Genomic DNA, 23,419 nt, shown 5'->3' on the forward strand with positions numbered 1-23,419 from the left:
TCTTTTGGGAGAATCCAAAAATTCCAAAGTTCCTCTCTTTAGCAATCAAGTTTGCATAACTTTATAGCTACATTAATGAATTAACCAGATGCCAGTACTGTTTTGAACTAGCTAATCTTTATTTAAGTTTTTTCCTGTTTTATGAGGAATGATATAATTTGTTATTTAGTTGGGGGGGGCAGTAAAAGAGAAATTCAGTGAATATCCACATGAAATGGATATGGCATAAGAATTAGTTGAACAAAATATAATTTGAAGCCAAAGATGAAATATAATTTCTTTTTACATTTCCTGATTTTGGTTCCAGTTGACCATTATCTCTTCCTTGCTGTCTAAAAAAAACCAGATTGTAACTTTTCCTTTTATTATGTCTAGAAAAAGCCATTTCAAGTAGTGATAGTGCAGACTAACCATCTTGTTATGGTTGGTTATTAAATGTAAAATTATACCATATGGAATAGTTAGCTTGCTCTAGAAGTGAACTTCTACCTGGAGATGACATGGCAAGACTAAAGTATCACAAGTAGTAGCAAGTTGAAACTGGATAGGTTGAAGGCACCTTTTTCTTGAGGCTAATGGAGCTTGAATTATTATTTAAGTAGTAATCACTTTACATTTAGTGTACCATTCTTTATGTTTGGCTATTAGGATTGTACTTGACTCAATTATTTTTCTTCTTAGTTATAGGCCGACTGGTGTTAAATATTCAGAGCGCCACAGGTACTATTATCAGTACTCAGAAGGCTACTTCAGGAAGAAAGGTATCATGTCTCAAAATAGGTGCTGAAAAACAAATGTTTGCTTTGTGTAACACCGTACATTACCTCAAATTTTCAGATCAGATCCTTGATTCATTTATACATTTTGTGAAGTACTTATATGTTTCTAATATAAAGTAGAAAATCTACTTAGCAAAATGTTCTCATCTGCCCATCTTCTAGGGCAATTAAATAAGCTGAGCATTTTATTTTTATTTGAGTGGAACAAATTTTTACTGCTTCTGGACAAGTAAACTAGTGATTATTTGTAAGCTCACAATAGTATTTTTCCCCTTTTTGAATGTCTTTAAATAAATTTCTTCTTAATACTCTAAAGTTATATTACTCAGATTGTATGTTGCAGAAATACTAATTCTCTTCAGCATTCCAGAATTAGAATGTGTAAAATTCTACCTACCAAAAAATTCACATTTGTTAGTCTTTTACATTTTCACTACTGGTTGAAAATAAAAATGGCATGTATCTATGAGAATTATTTTATATCATATCTCTGGACAGCAACATAGTATCCAGAATTTGAAAACAAGGACTCCTCAAAACTAATCAGAAGCTCAATTTTTAAATACTTTCATGGATATACATCCTGATGTAGCTTGCTTATTTTCATTACTTTTAGTGGCAAACAGTTGGATAATAGATAAAACCTAGAGGATAAACTAGGATCCTTTGTTCTAAGGTGTCATTTTCATTTACACACACACACACACACACACACACACACACTCCAAAAAAAAAAAAAAAAAAGACTGAGTTTGACTCTTGTTTGTTGTATAGTCCCCCTTTTTAAAAAAATCTATCACATGTTTTTTGCAAAGCTTTTGGTTGCTTCCATAAGTTGTTTTGGTTTTTTTCTACATGCAGTGTTTGTCAAGGGTCTATAACGTGAGGGGAAAAACAAGGGATCTTTGGGGAAAAGATACTATGGAAGGGTTGAAACAAGGATCCTATCCAAGTAATTATTACTATAGCAGAAACAGTTTTCCATTATACTCAGAGGCTTCTAAGCGTCTTTGATGTACACATATAACTTTTTGGGAACTACGCGTGGTAAAAAGAAAGTAGAAGCTAAAGATGTTTTAACTTTTAAGTCTGTTTACTAGATTCTGCAAAACTGGGAAAATAGATTCTTTAATTATCTAAAGCTGTCACATATTTTTTAATAAACAGCTTTCAGATGAAAAGTGACTGATATTAATGTATTTTCCACAACTTTGTTTTTGCACATATAGCATCATATACCTCAGTTTCTAATTTTACCAAAGTAGTGTATGTTATATATACTGCATATATCGCTGTAACTTTAAGGTTAACTGCATCATAGTTTACCATTAAACTACCCCTTCCTGTCATCCTTCCCTCTAGAGTTTTTTATGGCATCAGTGTCTGAAGAAAGTAATATTTGTTCAGCTTGGTGGTGGTTTACTACACTGAAAAGATTATTTAAGGCTTCTAGAGTGGTAAAAATTTAGGGTTAAACTTAGAGAAAATGTTTTGTGACTGGAAGTCTACTTCAGGATTGTTTCTTGAAGTCCACACAGCTTATGAGGGCACAGACATTTGTTACTACAGGTTCCCTTTTGAGAAATGTTTCAGAGGTTTAAACGAGTTTGAAGCATCGATTATTACTGTTTACTGACAGCATGCTTTCCTGTTTGGAAAGACATATGCATAATATAACTGATTATTTTTCCTTGAAACACCCCCTACTCCTCACCCCTATTTGCTCAGCTCTGCCACAATAGAGTTTGGGGATGATCTTGAAACGAGTTCTTTTTTTGTTTGTTTTTTGTTTTGTTTTTAAAATGAGAGTTCTTTGCTAGAGTTGTGAAGCATCATCACCCTTCTTAAGAGAAGGAAGATCTGCATTGTTCTCCCATCCTCTCTCATGGCTGGCTGTCAAGTGCACTGGCAGATTACAGAGGCAGCCCAAACTTGCTCAGCATAAGGGTAGCATATGGTTGTTTACATAGAGCACTGCTTTTGTGGGGGGTGGGGTGGGGGGGAGTTTTATTTTTTTTTATTCGTATCTGGCTCCTAACACAATGCCTTGCACATCGGTGCCCAAGAAATGAGTAAGTGAGTGTTTGGAGAGAAGACGCTACCAAGAAGTGACTTCAGTTTTAAGTGATCTGAAGGGTACCATCTAGTTTTTAATATGCAAGATTTCATCTGTTGGTTTTGATGTTCAGGTAAATTGGTTCAACTTCAGAAGCAATAGTCCTACTCATCCATCAACTTAAATGAAGTTGTATGATGTACGTGCTGCTACCTTTAGCCAAAGCCTCTAATGCAGGTAAAGGACAGGTTCCCCACCCCTGGGATAGGGTATAGACTTATGATTTCATTGGTATGGGGAACTCCTAGATGAGGATACTCCATCAACCAAAGCAAGTTGGTATCTTCTCTGAACTTTGTAGTCCTAGAGTTGTCTAGCCCTCAGATCACCAAGAGGTTAAGTGACTTGTCCAGGGTCCCACAGCCAGTCTATTTCAGAGGTAGGACTTGAACCCATGTCATCTTAGCTTCAAGATCAGCTTTTTATGCACTATATCATATGGCCTTTCTTTAGGTTAAATACATGAATTCTTAATGTTCCCAGCACTTTCAAGTATGGACAAGTGACAGGTATTCCCATTTTGGGGATTGCAAAACTGAGTAACAACCTCAAGGAATCTTTGAGATCATCTAATCCAACATACTCATTTTAAAGTCAAAGAAATGGAGGAAGTATGAAGCTCTTTGCCCTATAGAATGGTCTGGGGCAGAGCTGGAATGAACCCTGATTTCTAGACTGTTGCGCTTTTCCCAAAGAACTTGAGTTAGCCAAGACTTCATAAGAATCAAAATTTTAACCTAAATTGCCCATCTAATTTTCAGATCTGTTCCTGTTAGACTGAAAGTCATCTTAACAGAGGAATAAATAAAATTTCTTATATAAACTACTTAGTGATATAATGTAAAATCTTTTTTCCTCTTAATTATTTAATAAGGCAATTATTTATTCTAAACGTTTATTGCAATACTTCTAACACTAACAGACATTGTTTGGCTTACTAAGTACAGTTATTTCAAAAACTTTTTTCCAGAGAAAAGCTCATACTTGACAAACTAACAATACTTTAGGTGCTGTTTTTAATTTAATAGAAGCATATGCTTCCTCTGAAGACTGCAACCAGGAAGAGTTTTTAAGTGTGGACTTGAAGAAACAAACCAGCAAAACTTCCAAATGTTGAAAACCATAATGCCTTGCTTTTAGTTTGTTTAAAAACTAGCTGCCTGATATGTTTTCAGTTATTTGCAGGTTTAAGAAATTGTAAAGAAAATGGTATGGGTTGTTCTTATGGATCTTAGTTGAAATACGGTGTCTGATCATTAATAAACAGCTTGCTTTGCCCTCCGGGCCTCAAATAGTACAGTATGCAACAAGGGAGTGCAGGCTAGGCACGAAGATGGAAACAGTAGTATCGGATTACAGTTTCAAAATATCGCTGGAACACGTTAGCTGGCTTTACTCTATTGACTGGCTTTATAATTACATTGCTGATTTGTTAGGGACGGCTCTGCCTTACTTTCCAATTAACATGGCTGTTACTGCAGGGACCTCAGAAATACTGGATGCATTTTCATTACAAAGTAGAAAAAAAAAGTGCTACACTGATCTCTGGTGGAATTAAGTGTTCCATTAACAATGATTCTGAATCTCTCCTCTGGCTCTTCCGAGGATCTTTACCAGATCCTTACAATAAACCTTCTTAATAATGGGAGAGGAAGGGGATCCCTATCTAGCAAGACTGACCCATGTTTTTAGCATTTACTTCATGCCAAAGGCAAGGATGTTTGAGCTGTTACTACTTTAAGCTATACAAATACCCCTTTTCAACTTAGTCTGCTCTGGAGTCTCACTAAATATCCTCACCCAGGAACTTTGCAAAAACAGTCACAGCTTTTGAGCCAACTGCAGCACACCCTATCTGTCTGTGCATGACTGTGCTAAAAGCCATATGTACTTTTATTAGCTTCTCTCTGTGACCCTGCCATCTTTACCCACTACAACCTTTTTAGAGTATTGTTTTTAGTTCTATGTTGTGCTTCTTAAAAAGAACAAAAAAAATTGGTTGGCTAGTTAGACTTTAAAAGGTTTCTTTTAACTGTATAGAGTGAATTTTGCCCAAACCCAAATTTCCCTTAGCTGAAATAGGATAATTCTTTTTCCTTCATGAGCAGTTGTGACGACAGACCTGAGAGAAGACCCAGGGTTTTCACAGAGAGCAGTTATTTCTTCTGGTGTTTGCTTCCTTTTCTTTAGGAGGGGTGGCAGGTGGAAAAGTGTCTTTTGGTCAAAGGCCGAGGCTTTCCAGCTGAACCACCTCATAAGGCGTGACCAATTTTTTTTTAAGTGCCAGTCAGTCAATTGAGGTAGAAATAGAAAAATGAGAATCACCTTCTGTGTTTCAGAAGCAGTTCCAAAACAATTCATGGCTTAACTCTCTCAGGTTTGAGCCAGCTTCTTTTTGTTGAGGAAGTTTGCCGCTGTTAGCCCTTCATTTAAAAAGTTTGGTGGTAGGAGTGCTGGTGGTTAGTTGGTTAGTTAGTTTGTTTTCTCTTTTAGGGGGGTTACAAAATTACTTTTTTTCACACAGAGGCATTGGGTTCAATATATAACCTCTTCCCTCAACAAAAAAAAAAATAAAGAAAGTGAAAGAAAGCATGTTTCTTTATTCCGTGGGTTGAAATCTGTGTATAAATATATGTTCTGTGGCTTTAGCTGCACAGGATGTCAGTGAGGAAGTAGCCACTGCCAGCCTTGCTTGTAGACACACTTCACACAATAGCTAGACCCTCTGACTTTTTTCTTTCCTTTCAGACTCTGAATCCAACTGGATAAATGGTTGGATATGAATTGTTGAAGTTCATATACACGACTTTTAATTTATCTTCTCTTAACTTTTTTTTTAAATTGCAAGATTTCAAATAGTGCTCTTAGAAGAACCCAAAAAGTGGCTTTATGTGTGGAGCTTATGTTCTTCTGGGCTATTCAGCCCATAGAACTTCATATCATAACTGAAGAGTCTGAGGTTATGAGCTCTTTTAAAAAAATTATTGATATCCTTGTTATATAACTTTAATTTCCAAATATATTCTTCCTCTCCACTTCTCAGAGAGACTTCCCTTCTAACAAAGAATTAAAGGGGGAAGAAAAAAGCAGTTCAGTAACATTAATTAACATCAGCCAAATCTGACAGTATATTCAGTATTATCCAGTCATAGCCCCCCACCTCTGGAAAGAGGAAATGTTCTTTTTTCTTATGTCTTAGGAGCCAACTTGGTCATTATAATCGTACAGGGTATGGTTTCTTTTTTTGTTCTTTCTGTTCATCCTGCTGTCATTCTGTGTGTTATTTCCCTAGTTCTGTTTACTTCACTTTGTAACAACTCATGTAAGTCTTCCTCTTTTCTGCATTCTTCAGATTCATCATTTCTTGTGGTACAGTAATATTGCATTAGGGTAGCTATGTGGTGCAGTGGATAGAGCATGAGGCCTAGAGAGTCAGGAAAACTTGAATTCCAATCTGGCCTCAGACACTGACTCTCTAGCTGTGTGACCCTGCACAAGTCACTTAATCCTGTTTGCCTCAGTTTCCTTATTTCCTCAAATGAGCCAGAGAAAGAAATGGCAGACCACCCCTGTGTCTTTGCCGAGAAAACCCCAAAAAGCGTCATGAAAAGTGAGACACCACCAAAACAACTGAGCAGCAACAAAATATTGCATTACTTTTATGTACTATAATTTGTTTAGCCATTCCCCAATCAGCGTTTCTAGGTCTTTGGTACTACAAGAAATGTTGCTATAAATGATACATGATAAATTCAAGAGAAGTACAAACCAATTATGTATATTTTGCATTTATATATATTTTTATATAAATTTTTTACATAAAATGAGATCTTTCTTTGATTTCCTTGGGATAATCTCCTAGCAATTCGATTTCTGAGTCAGGGTACGGACATCTTAGTCACTTTCTTAGCGTAACGATTGAGCCAGTTCGCAGCTCTACCCATATGCCTGACTTTCTCTTGGCCTGTAGTTTCTTAAAGTCCCTTTTTAAATGATAGATATTTTTCTTCAGTGTTATTGGCTTAATTTTTTTCTTTAATTTTAGTCTTCACTTTGTGGTTATAGGCAACTCCTGGAGTGGAAAACCCCATACTGCTGATGCAGATCAGCACCTTATCTGAAATGCCTAAACTTAGAGTGTTCCCTAGGGTTCCCTAGAGGTTAATTTTTTTAATAGCATATTTATTTACAAAATCTTTAATACCTCTATGTAAGCTGTCAAGGGAAGCAAGGTCAGCTTCCTCTCTCGCTCCTCTTCCTGACCCTAAATGTTGGTGTTCCCCATGGTTCTAGCCTCGGCCCTTTTATTTATTGCTTGGCAAACTCATTTATTCCTCTGCCTTCAATTACTATCTTTACATAGATGATTTACAAATATATGTCTCTTGTCCTGACCTTTCTCTCCAGCTCAGACCTGCATCTCTCACCTACATAGAGGATATTTCTACCTGAATTATAGAATCATGTATTTAGAACTCTAAGTGATCCCAGAGGCAGTGTAGTTCAGCTCCCCACCTTACAGAAGAGGAAACTAATACTCAGAGAACTTAAGCGACTTGCTCATGATAACGCAGCTAGTGTCAAGTAGGATTTGAACCCAAGCCTTCTGGATTCCAAGTTCAGCATTTGAACCATTTTGCTGTCCTGTCTCTCCTTGGAAATATACTACCAGGACTTCAAATTTCATCATGTCCAAAGCCAAATTTACTTACATTCCTTCTAAAGCTGTTCCATTTTCTGACTTCACTGTCTTTGCTAGTGTCACCACCAATTAATTATTCAGACATTCAGTCTGATACCTTCTCTTTAATCTCCCACACTTAATCATTTGATAAGTCCTGTGAATTCTGCCTCTGATATATCTGTTTCTAACTTATCGCTGCCTCACTAGGCCTGCTGCCACAAGCCAAGTACAGGCCTCCCTGGATTAGTCTTGACTTCTTCCTTCTCTGTCCTTTCCAATACTTATGTCCCATTGCTGTATTAATCTTTTTTATACTCAGGTCTGATTATGTCCTTTCTTTGCTCAGAACCAAGTAATGGCTCCCTGTTGTGTACTGAATAAAGTTCAGACTCCTTAGTCTGGTATTTAAACTCTTCCACAACCTATTATCCCTTCCACAAATGCTATTCTCCCACTAAACTAGTGATTTCAGAGGAATCCTGGTAACTGTGGAAAATGTGCTGAAATGTGGAATCATGAGACTTGAGTCTAAATTCTGGAACTGCCACTTAATTGCCTATGTAACCTTAAGCAAACCTCTTAAACTCTATGAGCCTCAGTTTCCTTATCTGTAAAATCAGAAGGTTGGGCCAGTCAACCAACAAGCATTTATTAAGCACTCACTAGGTGCCTGGTGCTGTGCCAAATGTTGGCAATACAAAGAAAAGCAAAACTACAAGAGCTTCTACCTTAATGTGCCCACATTCTAATGGGAGAGTAGAGAGAAAGCCTCAAGTGACTGAATCTGTATGACTTCTAAAGTTTTATCTGGCTCTAAATCTGTGATCTTATGACCCATCTACATACTTCCACTTATCCTGTATCCTATACCTAGAGTACCCTTCTCGTTCTGCCTCTCATATTTGCCTGCTGAAATCCTTCCCATCCTTTAAAGCCTAGATCATATTCCATCCCTGGGCCTACTGGCCCTCTAATAAGTTCATTATCTTCACAACCACCATCACGACCCCCACCTCTACCTTCACCCTCAGAGACCTTATAAGACACTTGGTTTGTAGTTCTCATGAATTTATCATAGATCATTTTTATTATAATTGTGTATATTGTGTTTTCCTCTAATAGATTGTGACTTCCATGGAGGCAGGAACCTTTTTTTCCTTAGTATTTTTATCTCTTCTAGCACCTAGCGTGGTCTTCTCCCCATACCAAGTGCTTAATGAATCATTGAAGTCATGGTTTTTCACTTTTCAGTTACCTAAAACAAGATTAGACAAAACCCTCGAAAATTCAGGAAGCAAACCAAACGTTTCTCTTAAGGGGCTGAGGTTATTTAAAGAGTCTCTCCTGACTTTTACTTCTGGGATATCAAAAGTGGTGCCTCTTCACCTCTGTTGAAAATGTTTCCACCTAGCTTCATACACAGGGAATCCCAAAATTCCTGTTAGGTTGTGTTCCAAAGCATTATGGGACAATTGCTAAGAATTCAGGTGGTATTTCTCTGTAGTAACAATGTCACAAATCAGGGGTCAGCAGATCTGACTCACTACCTGTTTTTGTACAGCTGTTGAACTAAGAATGATTTTAGATATAAAACTTTATTTAAAGATGTAAAAATCATTCTTAACTTACCAGTTGCCTGTGGGATTTGGCCCTTCGCTATAATTTGCTCACCTCTGTTGAAATAGTATGTCCCTAGACCAACTCATTAATGCCTACTTAGCATATAATTTACCTGAAGAATAGTAAAATAACAGCAATACATTTGCATACCTCTTTAAATGTTCCGAGTACTTTATTGACGATATACTGCATGTGTGTGTTTGTGTTCATCCTTCGTTGCCAAAGAAGACCATGCCATCAGAGAAATAATGACATGACTTGCATTTGACTTTGTTTTGAGTGAAGGAGGGCTATGCAGGTCACCAGCCTCACTTTTCCTCCAGAGCCATCTGAATCCAGTGACCAGATATTCTCGGATGACTGGAGATGACCCAGGATGAGGTAATTGGGATTAAGTGACTTGCCCAAGCTCACACAGCTAGTGAGTGTCAAGTGTCTGAGGTGAGATTTGAACTCAGGTCCTCCTGACTCCTATACTGGTGCTCTGTCCACTGCACCACCTAGCTGCCCCTGATTCTTCTAAAAATAGGTATTATGAGTGAGGTAATGAAGGTCATTTTGTTTTTGATTGTCATCATTGTAGCTACTCGGAAAGAAGCTGGTCAAGATTAAGATATCTTTTTCCAGGTCCAGAAGAAGATGTCCTTGCTTGAAGAGTAGGGACCATGGCAGAATAAGATCTATGCCTCTTCGAAGGCCAAGATCCCCATCTCTAAATAGATTTAGATCTGCTATCTTGAAAAAATTTAATGTATTTCTAATCTTGCCCAAGATTCAGATTCCAGCTCTCTTTCAGGCCTGAGAAGCAACCAACTATAGTCCATATCACCGTCTACAAAGAGAAGCTACTCAGCTTTTAGAAGGACTCATAGGAGTGATGTCTTAAAAGAATGGACCAAAATTAACAACTTAACCTTTTAGGAAGAAAATTATTTTGTTTCTATTATTGTAAGGGATTTTATGATGTCTCTTCATTGTAAATTTAATCTAGAACAGAGGTGTCAAATGGGCCCACAACACTGCAGAAATCATATTAAAATATAACTGGGAAATAGTTAAAACAGATAACAATACAATAGGACACAGATAATGTTCATATGTGGTTTTCTAAGTTGACATGCTACAGCAGGGATCCTTATAAACATTTAGTGGCCCCTTTTTCTGTTTGAATGTTTGATACCATTGGATCAGAACAGTATTTGATTCGTTTGGTAATCTGAATGCATCTGAATATATTAAGAGCTCTATAAATTCATGTGCATAGAGTAGTGTTGATTTTTTAGTTCTATATATTTTAACTTAAATCTTGGGATCTGAAAATGTAGAACAATTTTTATTGGCATATTTAAGAATAAAAATGTGGGTTTCTTTTAAAAAGGAGGGAGGGTATTAGACTAGATACCTTCTAGCTTTAAAAGCCCATGAATCAAAATTTCCTACACCTTCAGCTGTTCAGTCTCTTTACGTGGCCTAATCTTCATTTGAGATGATCTAAATCAGCAATTGCCACTAAGACTCCTTGCCACTAATGCCTCTAACCAGACCTGTGTTATAGGAATGGCATTGTGGAAGTTTACCCTTTCTTACTAATCACTTTGCTGTTGGCCCTGTCATAACTCCTTACCTTTGTCTCTCCTTTTAATAAATCAGGACTGTTATAATCTATTTCATCTCTAATAACCTTTATGTTACCTTTCTCTGTCTAACAGATATTTACTTGGTCAGTGGTAGAGTATCTGTATGTATTAGCCAAGTTTTTTAATGAGTTGCATTTAAAATTTTTAAACTAAAAAGTTTACCTTAGTGGGATTAATATGGATTTCCAGCCTCAGATTGCAACCCAAATTAAGGTCACCAAAGGTCAAGAAGGGAAAAAAATAGATCTTTTCCCTACCTGACTTCTTGATCAAGAACAAAGGACAAGTGGCATGAGGGGTTTTTTTTGCTGTTGTTTGTTAAGGAGGAGCAGAAAGAAAAACTAGACCCCAGAGAAGGCCCTTCCCCCCACCCCTGAACCCTAGTGATGGTTGTAGTCCTTTCTTCTATCAATAGTAACACCCTAGAAACACTGCTGCACCATAAGAAACAATGAATATAAAGAATACAGAGAGCATGGGAAGGTTTATATGAACTGATGCAAAGTGAAATAGAAAGAACCAGGAGAACAGGATATAAAATGGTTACAACGATATAAACAGCATAACAGTAAGGGAGAAAAGAAACTGAATGATATGTAATTATAATGATCAAATGATCGAACAAAGAATAGAAAAAGAAGATGAGGGACCATGATATCAGTAAGAATTCTATGAAAACTAAAAAAATAAAATAGACACCTTAGAATGCACCTGTTGTTATCACCATGTAGACTACAACTGCTGCCTTTGGGGAGAAGAACTTGTACAACCCAGAGAAGAGTACTTACTATTTTTGTATTGACTCACTGTCTCAAAGTTGAAAGGGACTTCAGTGGCCATCCAGTCAAGCCTATATCTGACCAACAATCCCTTTATCATATACTCAATATATAGCTATCCCACTTTTGCGTGAAAACATCCTTCTACCTCCCAGGGCATGAGTTTCTGCGTCTGAATAGTTATAACTATTAGAAAATTTTTCCTTATATTGAACAAAAATTTACCTCTCTGCTATTTCCACTCACTGTTCCACTTCTGCTCCATTGGGCCAACCAGAACAAACCTAAATTCCTCATCTCCATGTAATGGTCCTTTAAAAACTTGAAGCTAGCAGTCATGTCCCCACTAAATAGTTCTTTCAGGTTGTAGTCATGTGTGGTAGGATCTTGAAGCTCTTAATCATTCTCATTTCCTTCTCCTGACATGCTTTAGCTTATCAATGTTTCTAAAATCCAGAGTGAAACACAATTGTACTTCACTCATAGTTGTACAGTCAATCCTCAACTTTCAGAGGAGGGTATCGTTCTTAGAAAACAGTGCGAAAGTAAAGAACATGAATGTGGATACATTGTGTATATATGGGAAATAAGAGGCTAGATTCCTGTGACTACCAAAGACCATAATCTTTCCTAGCGATTGCTGAAAATACACTTTCTGCATACAATTCTTTGTAACAGAAGGTTAATTCTGATAATATACATTTTTCCTAACATAGTAACCATGAAATAACTCATAAAATGCAGTACACAAAATAAGATTGGTAACATGCAAACATTTTTTCTCACTAATTATTCCTTATAATTCTGTGACCTTCTGTGCCAACATCACAAAAAAAAAAACCCAAACATTGACTTCAGATAAGATTCACTTTACATAAAGCATGAAATATGTAGTACTATATTATACAGCAAATAAAATTCCTACAATTAAACATCCTTTAACCTGAATTTTACTTCACACTGTGTCAAATGGCAGCATGAAGGCATTGTACTGCATATTATGCTGCTGTAAATCTCTCTGCCTTGGCTGCCCTCAGAAAACCAAGGGAAAAGTTGCTAGGACTTTAGTTGTTGCTGTCTGGTGAGGTCTGAGCATTACCTTAGAGCCCAAAGGACTTTGGGACTTTGCACTATGATTTGGGAGCATAATTGCAACATAAAACTTGAGTTTTAAAGGCAAATAATAAAAACATGCAACAAACTCACAGAGAGCTCTTTACTATATGATGGCAGAGTGAACACGACCAGTGAAGTACCCAGTAGTAGCCTTTCCACAAACTTCTGTGCATGGTGCCTCTCATTCTTTTCTTTATTGCACATAGCTGCAAATGCGTGCAGCTGCCAATATGAAAGTGAAAATGAAGTTCTTAAAAAAAGACACAAAAGCTTGAAGTTGCAGAAGTTAAATGGGCGAATGTTGAGGATTGACTATATTTTTGTTATTCTTTGCACTTAATGTCTTCAAAATGATAATTGTAGCTGAGTTTAATCTTTAAAATAAATATGATCTATTTTACTTATGTTGGAAAGTCATCCTCATTGGTATCCATTTCAAGGTAGCATCTAGAAAATTATTCTGAGACACTGGACTTGTATAATTAGTTTATGGTGTGTACAAATCTGTAAAACTGAGAGAGAATATTTAATCAGACTAATGATTTCATGTTCCTGGTAAGGAGCTTCCTCTACCAATGCAGATTGACCCCTCTTCAGCTTAAAGTCTAGGAGAGTTGACTGGGACCCCAAAAGGTCAGTGGAGAAACTTTAATCCTGGTCTTCAGGATTTCTAAACTAGCTTTCTATTCACTGTCTTATACTGTCCTCACTTTGAGAGTAGGGTAGTATTGATAAATATCAATGATAACCAAATATGTTCTGTTTATTGTTTTTACTGGCTTACTTTTACTTGGGGAAGATCTTGAAGAAATAGGCACTGGTAAAAGGAGATGGTTTTGCTAGCATTAGACAAGGATAGACCCAGATTTTAAAATCAGGTTTCTGCAGGATGAAAAAAAAAAAAGGCAGGAGATTTTTAGGGCTGCTCAACAAAATTACTGAAGGGCTTTTGAGTGATGGTTTTTCCATGCCAAGTTTCCACTGCTCTTATAGACAGATTGCCATTTATTTGTACTTGTCTCAGCCAATAAAAATCTCTGACTCTGAAGGTTTATAGCCACCTTCTGTATGCCTATTAAATCCTTGCTTGACCATTCTAGCCCATGACCATTTGCAGATATTTAGAGAGTTTTATTAAGACAGTGGATGATGACGTTGGGGACACAATGATGAATAAGGCATGGCCCCTGCCATCATGAAATTTACAGTCTCTTCCTTCTCTAAACTCTCTTTAGACTTCTTATCTGTGCTGCTCTTAGGATTTGGGAGCTAAAAGGGACTTTAGAAATCACCTAATCAAATCTTTCCAGATAAGGAAGGCAATTAGTCACTTAGAACTTGCTTCCTATTATTTCATTGTCTTCATATATATCTTGTCTCCTCAGCTAGTTTATAAACTCCTTATGAGCAGAGACCTAATTCTGTGTTTTTCCAACACCATAACTCATAGCACTGTGCTTTTTGCACATAGTACTAAATAAATATTTTTTGAATTGAATAGATATCCAGTAAATATTGATTGAGGGAGAGAATGAAGTGAAATCCTAGTTTCCAACTCTAATAAATCTATTTCAGTACTTGTAGTAAAGTCAGCATTCTTAATTAAGAAAAAAACAGCTAAGTTGGAAAGTTGTTGCCTGTAGGATTTTAACTTTAGATTCCTCACTGCCCTTTACTGTACCTGGAAAACTACTTTACAGAAGTCCATAATTTCCTAATACTAATTTCTTTTTGGGAAAAGGAGAGTAAATATGTTTTGAAATGTTTTGTATTTCTTGATGGCTAAATTTATAATTAAAGGGTAGGGGAATTATGTAGAAAAGTTAAATTTTATTCCTAACTAAAGTATTTCCCTTGCCTCTAAAAGCACAGTTTAGTAATTATAAATCATGAGTAATCTTTCATAAAGTTTATGTAAAGAAAAATTTTTGATGGATTATCGTACCTTGGCTTCAGGTATGCAACAAGCATACAAAACTTAGGGCATTTGAACACTAGACAATTCTATGTGGTCCTTTCCAGTCCCAGCCCCCAGCCCAATTCCAGTGCAGCCCTAAAGTCACCAGGGAGAAAGAATTTGGAATATCAAAGGCTAAAGCAGGGGTTCTTAACCTGGGGTCCATAAACTTGTTTTTAAAAATATTTTCATAACTGTATTTCAGTATAATCGGTTTTCTTTGTATCCTACGTATTTTATTTTGTGCATTTGAAAACATTTTTCTGGGAAAAGGTCCATAGATTTCACCAGACTGCCAGAAGAGTCCATCACACACAAGAAGATTAAGAAACCCTAAGTTAGAGAATTAGATACAGAACTATGGGTGTTGCTTGGAGTTCTTAGATGACAGAAGGTGGGAAAAGGGTGAGGTAGGGCAAGATGCTGTAGAAATTTGGGAGTCAAAGAATCTGGTCCAATTTACCCTTCCAATCTTGTTAATACTTCATATGTGTTTCAATTGCCAGGCCTCCAAAATCAGAGCATGTGGAAGAGAAAAGAGTCTCTCCCCGTTCTCTGTCCTCCCTCCCCCTTCCCTTCTTCCTCTTCTAGTAGAAAGTTCTTCAAAAACTTTGGCTCTGACTCCTGCTTGATTTTTATCATGTCAGCATTTCTGTTCTCGTCTCAGATGAAAGGGCACGAGCCACTACAAAATATTTATTAAAAAGCAACAAATATTGCATTCTGTTGAGGGGGCTGAGGAAGGAGAGGAAAAACAGGCTTCTGTGGAGTCATGTTAAAGCTCTTCAGAGCATTAGTTACCCCAAACTCCAGGCCCAGAAACTCTTGGAAACTGGCCAGAATGTTTGGATTCATGCCCACAGGTTCTTGAGATGTATAGCTTTCTTTTTTTTCTTTTTTAAATTGTGTGCTGCTTAAGGAGGAGATCATAAATGCAAAACCCTATGGGGAAATTTATCCTTTCTCCTCTTGTTTTAGGTTAAACTTGGGTGCTCAACTCTTCCCTTTCACCTAAAATTTTCCTACATATTAAGAAGGTTTTTTTGGGAGAAGGTATCAGTTGTTAAACTTTATTTTTATTTTTGCTTTAGAAAGAGTTTTAAAGCAGACTTTTAGGGAATACCTTAATTGCTTGTCAGTTTTCAAAGTAAAAAGTAGCTGGGGAGAGACCTTTCACTTATTCTTTTCTATGAACATTTTATTACTAGACTTGGAATTAAAATCACCTATTTGTAGTATTTCTGGATTTGCTACAGCTGACTTCTGTCTTATCATACTGTGGGCTATACAAGTAGAGGAGCATTGAACACTCATTTATCAGAGGTTCTTACTTACATGTTTGATGAACTCCACCAGATTTGATTGGCCTGTCAGTTACTGTTGGCAACCTTGGCTTCCAGTAGGCACAGAAGCTAGTTGTCTACAACTCTAAAGGACCCTCTCTCCCCTCTTATCAAATCTCTGAAATCCAAACTTTTATGAATAGATAGTTATAATTTATGGAATAATGGTACCTTTGCTATTTTAATTGCAAATTAAGGACTGCTTTTTTTTTTTTTAATTTCTTATTTTGGTGAGGCAGTTGGGGTTAAGTTACTTGCCCAGGGTCACATAGCTAGTGAATATCAAATGTGTGAAGTCATATTTGAACTCAGGTCCTCCTGAGTCCAAGGCAGATGCTCTATCTGCTGTACCACCTAGTGACCCCCAAAGACTGCTTTCTTCAAGTATCTTTTTCAGCTATGCAATTGAGATAAATTCTGGAATGATTGCACAGCAATGAGCAACTTAAACATTCAGGCCTCATGGAGTTAGTAAGAATTCCAAGTAGGATGAAAATTAATCAAGTTATGTGTCCTTTCAAATATATATACTCTTAAGTTGTAAGAGGCAGCATGACATAGTGGATAGTGTACGAATCTTAGAGCCAAGAAGACATGAGTTCAAGTGACCGCTCTCACACATACTAGCATGTCACCCAAAGCAAGTCTCTTAACCTCCCAGTGTCCAAGGTGACTTTGCAGATTATAAATTGCAGGGGGAAATTATCAGTATGCTTTGATAGAGGGAATTTCCTCACCCAATATTTGCCTATAACAGTTAAATCGCAGGACCAGTTTTCCCATTCCTATACTATTAAATGAGTGACCAGAATCATATAGATTGAATATTTCTTATACTAAGTATTGAGTTGCAGAGACTTAGTTATATAGTTTAGTGTACACATTGACAAAAGTAAACATTTCCCAGAATAAATATAAATAACTTATATTATTATAAGTTGGAATAAAAATCTTGATCAGTAGATAGCTGAAAATTGATTATGGAATCAGTGGAACCATATAATTAGGTATACAAATATTTACTTCAAACCGTTGTTCAGTAATAGATCTAGTTTATGTTGGTTATAGTGTTTCATAATGTGAAATACACTCATCTACTTCCTAATTAATACATAAGTCTTGTAAATGTAGTTCAGATTGGAGGAAGGCTCAGTGCGATTATGTATATAAATGACATTTTCAACAGCTAACCAGTAGTAAATATTCCTGCTAAAATAGTGAGTGAGATTAAGTAAAATCATTCCCTTTACACACCTGATGATCCCTTAGCAAAAGATTGATGACCAGTAGTTGCAACAATTTAAATTTTTGGTAACAGAAATTGAAATTTGAATCAGGAGGCCATCCATTCATTATCTTCATTAAAATTTATATTGACTTGAGGGGCAAATAGAATGCAAATTTGCATAGTATTTTCTCATCTGAGTAATAGCTTAGCATTCTTTACAGGACCTATGACATACTTTTGATAGGTGCAACTGGTTTTATTCAGTTTTCCTAGTGAAGGAATTCTAACCATACCAAAAGTACACTGAAAGGGTAACACCATAGGTAACAACACGTCTGACTCAAATAAATGAAAGTTTTCAGCTGATAGAATTTTTCATATTTCTGAATTAGAGGGAAAAAATTAAAGCAGTCTTTACTTTCTTGCCAAACTCTTGAAAGTTATGTATAAATTTACAATAAATTCCTCTTTACACCTCTTTAAACACCATAACTATAGAAAAAAAAGAGGCTTGATAGTCACCTTTCTGATGCTTTCTGCCTACAGCTGTCAGGACAGCCAATATGTTTGCAGACTGGTATCATTGAAAAGATATTTTCTCTCAAAAGGCTCTCTCTATAAATTTATTTGATACTTAGAATAGTCTTTTGGGGCTACAGTTGTATAAAGGGTGAATTCACACTGCAGATATATTTGTTTTTGAAATGTTTGAGGAATGTGATACCTTTCACTATATTTTTTTAATTTCCATGAGGCCATCTGAGGAACAATGTGTCAGTGCTCTTCATATAAAAGCATTAAGCAATTCTCTTTTGTTTGGCTCTTATACAGGACATCTTCCATGACACTGGTAGATGCCTTTGCAAATGTATATGCAGTAGCCTTGTTTAACACCTTGATTTATCAGTACTCAATATTGTTGAACAAAGCCACATTGTAGCTAATGAAATCTTCTATAATTTTGATGTAGGATTCTAGATCTATAGCTGGAAGAGAATTCAGAAGTGATCTAGTTCATCCTATTTGAAGAGAACCTTAAGTCAACCTTTCAGACTAAGAAGTCGCATGCTTTCTGAAAATTAGCAATATGAACATGTCCTCCGTACCTCTTAGTCAGTTGTGTGATGGTTTGAAAAGGTGTCAAATGAAAGTAGGCTTAGACTTTGTACTGGTTGGCTCCAAAGGGAAACGCTCAGAGTAGTGTTTATAGAAAATGCAGAGCCAAATTTAATCTTCATTTTTCTTCTTAAATTTGAGGGAAAGGCACAGTTCCTAATTTTTAAAGTTGTCCAAAAGTGGACTATGCTGCCTCAGGAGGTGGTGGATTCTCTGTCACTAGAGGTCTTCAGTAAAGAGTTGGATGTATAGAGCAGTTGGTATAAAGCAAGGGTTCATAACCTTTAGTCTTTGAACTACAGCTATATGTATGTGATGCATATGTGTGTGTATAAAAGTTTATTCTTCAACTATGGGTTGTATTAGTGGGCCTCTGAGATTCCTTCGAACTCTTAGATTCAGTGGTGGGATATTAAGATATCATCTATTTTAGAAAGCTATCTTTACCAGCTTCTCTGCTGTTATCTCCTGTTTTTATTGAGGATGCTCTATATGTATGACAAAATTTTCCAACAAGATGTTATGGTAATGAAAAAAGGCACATACTCTTTGTTGTGAATGTATTTTGATCACTTTAAAACATTAAAAACACCATTTATGCTTTTTTCCCATTTTGTCAGAGTATTCCTCTCCTTGGTATTATCTTGAAGGTTGATCCCTGAGTGCTTTTTAAAATGTGTTACCTCCAGCACAGATTTCTTCTCTGTGTACTTTGGTCTGGCTACTTTTTTCTAACTCACTTTTAAAGTGCTGTTACCACTTCTGCATGCAGCATATTAGATGCTGAGGTAGTAAGTTCTAAAACTGATGATTTCCTAATTGTTATTGATAATAATAGAGCACCACAAAAAAAGCTCACAGATATGTTTAGAGCCTATTGCCCTCTGATTTTTATCAGCAGACATTCTCCTTTCCTATGATACTACTCACCATCCCTATAACTTTCAGAACCAAAATGCCCTGCCCTGGACACTACTTCCCTATGTATGTTTGCTCCTCCAACTAGACTGTAAGCTCCTTGAAGACTCCTTGGCTCTTGGCCATGTTTTTCTTCAGCCCTTGAGACAGTGCTTGGCACATAGTAAGTGCTTAATAAATACTTTGTTGTTGTTTATTCGTTGTCAGGATAATCTGATTTAGCTGGATACCACACCAAGCTCTATGAAAGTTTATTTTCTTAGCTGCTTTTCATTATTTTGTGTGGTGATATGCTTATTGTCTTCCATCATCATCCTCTGTAATGCTTTGTAAGTGATCTTGTTCTCTAAACAGCGCTGCCCTTGGCTGCATCTCTCCACTTGTCTACAGGAGACTATTTGCCAGCTAAAGTAGTTTCTGGACTCTTTTGACCTCATTGTTGTGTCCCTCTCTTTTCACTTTTAACTTCTCTAGAAAATGGTGATAGAGGGAAAGTCTTTGGTTTTTTTCATTTCCCATTTTTTTGATAGCTTGTCTAAACAGGTTCGGCTGGAGCTCCTGTAACCACATGCACTGCTACCATTTCATTTTTATTCCTTCTTCTAAATGAGTGTTTACTTTGACCTTTAGTCTAACCAGCTGATGATCTGACAACTGAGTCAGAAGTGACTGCTGTCTGTAACTAATCACTTCCCAGTTTTGTTGGAAAAGCATATACATACCAGTTTGGTTTTGTTTTTTGTTTTCAGTGAAATCACTAGGTTCTTAGAGTGTCCAGTACAATTTTACTCTTGTCTTTTAAAAAGTATCTACAATATTCAGACCTGAAGCAGGCTCAAGCGTGTAAACCTTTGGCTTCTTCCTTCCTTGCTCCCTAATCATATTTTTCAACATAGTTTTTGCAGGATTCTCCTATGGCTAACTTTGTCTTGTAGTCAGAAGATCATAGATTTAGAGTTGGAAGTAGCTGCTAGTGTGAGATGTCTTCTAGTTCAGCCCCTTCATTCATTTACAAATGAAGCAATTCAACTATGGGCCGGGTAGAAAGCAGGCCCGAAGAGTTAAATGTTGATTGAATTTAGATCTTTTCAAATCCTTCGTAGAACTTTTTTCTTTATCTGTAGTGGATGTTGGTGTGTACATTTCAGTCATCTTTCTGATTGTCAGTTACTTACATTTTTGTGAGAGCTGCGGAGCGAGGTGATCTGTGGTCCCATGAAATGATGTTTCTTCTTTCCTTTGGAAATGAAAGAAACTAACTCACTAAGGGGATATATATTTTTGGACATGACTGACATGGGAATTTGTTTTGCAGACTCAGCAGATGTGTATTGAAGGATTTGGTTTCTCATTTGTTTTTTTTTTTATTTGTTTTATGGGAGGGGTTAGTAGGAGGGACAAATTAATTTTTAAAAACTTAAATAAGACAAATAAAATAAAAACAAGCAGAAAAAAAGCTGTGCCAATACCTTTATTTGCTCAAGGAGTACCTGTGAGCCCTTCTTCCACTTATCTTGAAGTCTCTCTCTCTTCTGGATTAATTTATAACAAATGGCTCTATGAATATTGTTAGAACAGATAACACTGAGACTCCCAACAGATAAATTAATTTTAATTGCCAGATTATGAAATGTGAGATTCTTAGCACCCTCTGCTTCCTTCTTCCCTTTCTTGCCACTGCCACTGCAAAAGCAGAAAAGGGTACAGTAGAACTGAGGACTGTTTTGGTTTTTTTGACCATTTCATGAGTTGTTCTAGCCAAAAATAAATCCATCACCTGGGTCAACTTTCTATTGACTCTCTTTTCCATATTTACCAAGACTGATGCTTGGAGTACAGATAATATGTTATCAGACTGGTACTTGAAGCCTTTTCAGGTCTATAAGATATATAACAAAGATTGTTTCTCAGTGACATCATCTTCAAGAGGAGTTTTCGAAATAGGACTTCAGAGGAAGATACTCTCTGAGTATAATATAGGGAGTCCCTACATTTCATACTTCATTGGAAATCAAATAAACATTTATGGATCAAATTAATAATTACTAGCAAAAATTTTTTAAAATCTCTTCAAAACATTTCTCCTGGGGTTCGTAGAACAGGATGTTTTCCTTCTGTGTCAGCTATTGACCATTCAAGAGATAAAAGTGAGAATTAATTTATGGTTTAATTAGGCAACTTTCTTTGAAGCTGAAAAGGGAGAGAGCCTCTCCCTATATTATTCAAAGCTCAGTTGTGAGCTCATTATTGTTTAACATTTTCTTCAGTGACCTGGAAGATGTAAAATAAAGAAAGAACTGTGTTCATGCAGTTTCCAGGTGAAATCAGTCTGAAAGTAGGGAGTATGTGGCACTTTAATAATAATATTAGCTAGCATTTATGTAGCATTTTAAGGTTTGCAGAGCAGTTTACAGCTATTACCTAATTCTCACAACACTAAAGTGGGTGCTGTTATCATCCCCATTTTACAGATGATTTGCCAGGGTCACATAACTAGTAAAGTTTCTTTCTGAGGCAGTATTTGAACTGAGGTTTTCCTGCCTTCCAGGTGCAGTACTCACTCCGCTTCACCCCCAGCTGTCCCTTGGAAGAGATTTATAATTTAAAATAACTGGAATGTGTTGGAAAAATTATCAGAAACTGTCATTGTGGTGTTCAGTAAAGAGAAATGTCACACAGAAGAAAAGCAAACTACGAGTTTAAAAAGGAGAATCATTGGCTATGTATGAAGATTTTAGAAAAGTACTAGAACTGAGTCAGCTAATGTTCTTAAGGCAACAAATGTGGGTGCTGGACATAAAAGAAAGTGTAGCAATTTTTTCATATTTTCCTTAATATATATCATTTCATACAAGATTCATATATCCAGGTTTAGACTCTTCACCTTTACTGGTAAGTTGAGAACTTGAAGTGGATTTAGTGACTAGGAACAAAATGATTAAAGGATTATAAAGTAAGACCTTTGAGTAAAAGCCCCAGGATTATTTAATTTAGAGAATAGAAAGGTAGATAACAATATCCTCCATGAGTAGAAAGGGCTATTTTCTACACAGCAGCCTAGTTGCCTTCTAACAAATAGGACATTTGTAGAGTGATTTAGAGTAGATGTAAGGGAAAAAATCTGTCAGGTTTCCTTAAAAATTAGAATACATTATCGTAGGAGGCTATGGCGTTTACTTCTCTTTCTTTATGTATCTCCCCCTAAGAAAACATAAAGTGGATAGATGGGCATCTCATGGTTATGTGAACTCTTCTGGATAAAGTACATATGTCTGTTCACCTGGAAGTGAAGGGATGTCCCTGACAGCATGGGCAGCAGTGCAGCTAACAAGAGAAAATGACTTGGAAATTAATTCAGCTCTATTCAGATCTTACATGTATAAGATGAAACTGAGCCAAAGGAAAACGTAGCCCGAATACCACAGATTCCCGTGTTTGATTCTGGAAGGGCCTTCCAACGAAAGCTCTGTGTGTCGTTACTGTCATTTACTATTAAACCCAAGCACCTCACTGTGTTTTAACAAGTATGTGTAACTGCCCAGATACAATTTAGTCACACATAGTAGTCCCAAAATTGTACATTTTTCTTCTACAGTGACCCTGATTCAATACTTTTCAATCAAATTGCATTTGCAGTGTTACGAGATGTATACATGAGTGTATTCACAGTGCTATTAATGTACTGTCAATGGCTATACATGTGTATACTTATTTTTCTTTTGATCTGTAGTACTGAGGTGCTTCTCTTTTTATATATATAAATTTACTTGTAGGAGGGGAGAGAGGGAAAGAAGACTCATAATGTTTGGCTTGAGAATTACAAGAGCATGAAGTGGGAAGTTCAGAGTTGTGTATCCATAGCAACTCAGCTGTGTTGTACACAGTTCTCAATATGTACATTTAACAGACCAACAAGTGACAGAACATTAATATATGCACACATTGGAAGTAGATTACCTCCATTTTATGCCTGTAAATGTTTCTTTCTAGCCTTACCTTATTGAAGCAGCTACGCTTGGTTAAATGCTTAAATCTTTCCTCATCACAGTGGGTATGCTCATAGGGTCTGATCTCCTAATAGTCTGCTCATGTTTTGATTCATTTTGATTACAGAAACGTCTTTCAA

At 36.5% G+C, this 23,419-nt stretch overlaps 1 protein-coding gene across 3 annotated transcripts in view; it reads left to right on the forward strand.

The window, feature by feature from the left end:
* The window catches only part of SERTAD2 (SERTA domain containing 2), a 148,492-nt gene that overhangs the window by 119,645 nt on the left and 5,428 nt on the right, over positions 1-23,419 (forward strand). The window lies entirely within an intron of this gene.

This window comes from Notamacropus eugenii, chromosome 1 (genome assembly GCF_028372415.1).
Source record: "Notamacropus eugenii isolate mMacEug1 chromosome 1, mMacEug1.pri_v2, whole genome shotgun sequence".
Lineage (NCBI taxonomy): Eukaryota > Metazoa > Chordata > Mammalia > Diprotodontia > Macropodidae > Notamacropus > Notamacropus eugenii.